This window comes from Haliaeetus leucocephalus, unplaced genomic scaffold (assembly GCF_000737465.1).
Source record: "Haliaeetus leucocephalus isolate CR32 unplaced genomic scaffold, Haliaeetus_leucocephalus-4.0 Scaffold210, whole genome shotgun sequence".
NCBI lineage: Eukaryota > Metazoa > Chordata > Aves > Accipitriformes > Accipitridae > Haliaeetus > Haliaeetus leucocephalus.
In genome coordinates, this window is record NW_010972646.1 from 155,824 (window position 1) to 156,151 (window position 328).

Sequence of the window (328 nt, forward strand, 5' to 3'; positions counted from 1 at the left end):
CGGTGCAAAGTCCCGGTTCGCCGCTATAAGCCCCGGTACATCCGTTCCCAGGCTCCGGTTCTCCGGTGCAAAGTCCCGGTTCGCCGCTAATAAGCCTCGGTAAATCCGTTCCCAGGCTCCGGTTCAGCCGCTACCAGCCCCGGTACATCCACTCCCCAGCTCCGCCGGTGCAAAGTGCCGGTGACGCTCCCGCCGCTTCCCCCGGTCTCCGCTTTTTATGAATGAACCGCTCACGGCCGCGCCGCCGCTTTATACGGCGGCGTCCCGCCCCCTGCGCTGACGTCACGCCCGCCGCCGCCGCCGCTCCGGGACCCCCGGGTCCCCCCCG

General features: G+C 69.2%; 1 protein-coding gene across 1 annotated transcript in view; it reads right to left on the reverse strand.

The window, feature by feature from the left end:
- FOSB (FBJ murine osteosarcoma viral oncogene homolog B) overlaps positions 1-328 on the reverse strand; it is a 4,521-nt gene that overhangs the window by 3,879 nt on the left and 314 nt on the right. The gene's annotated exons all lie outside the window — the stretch shown is intronic.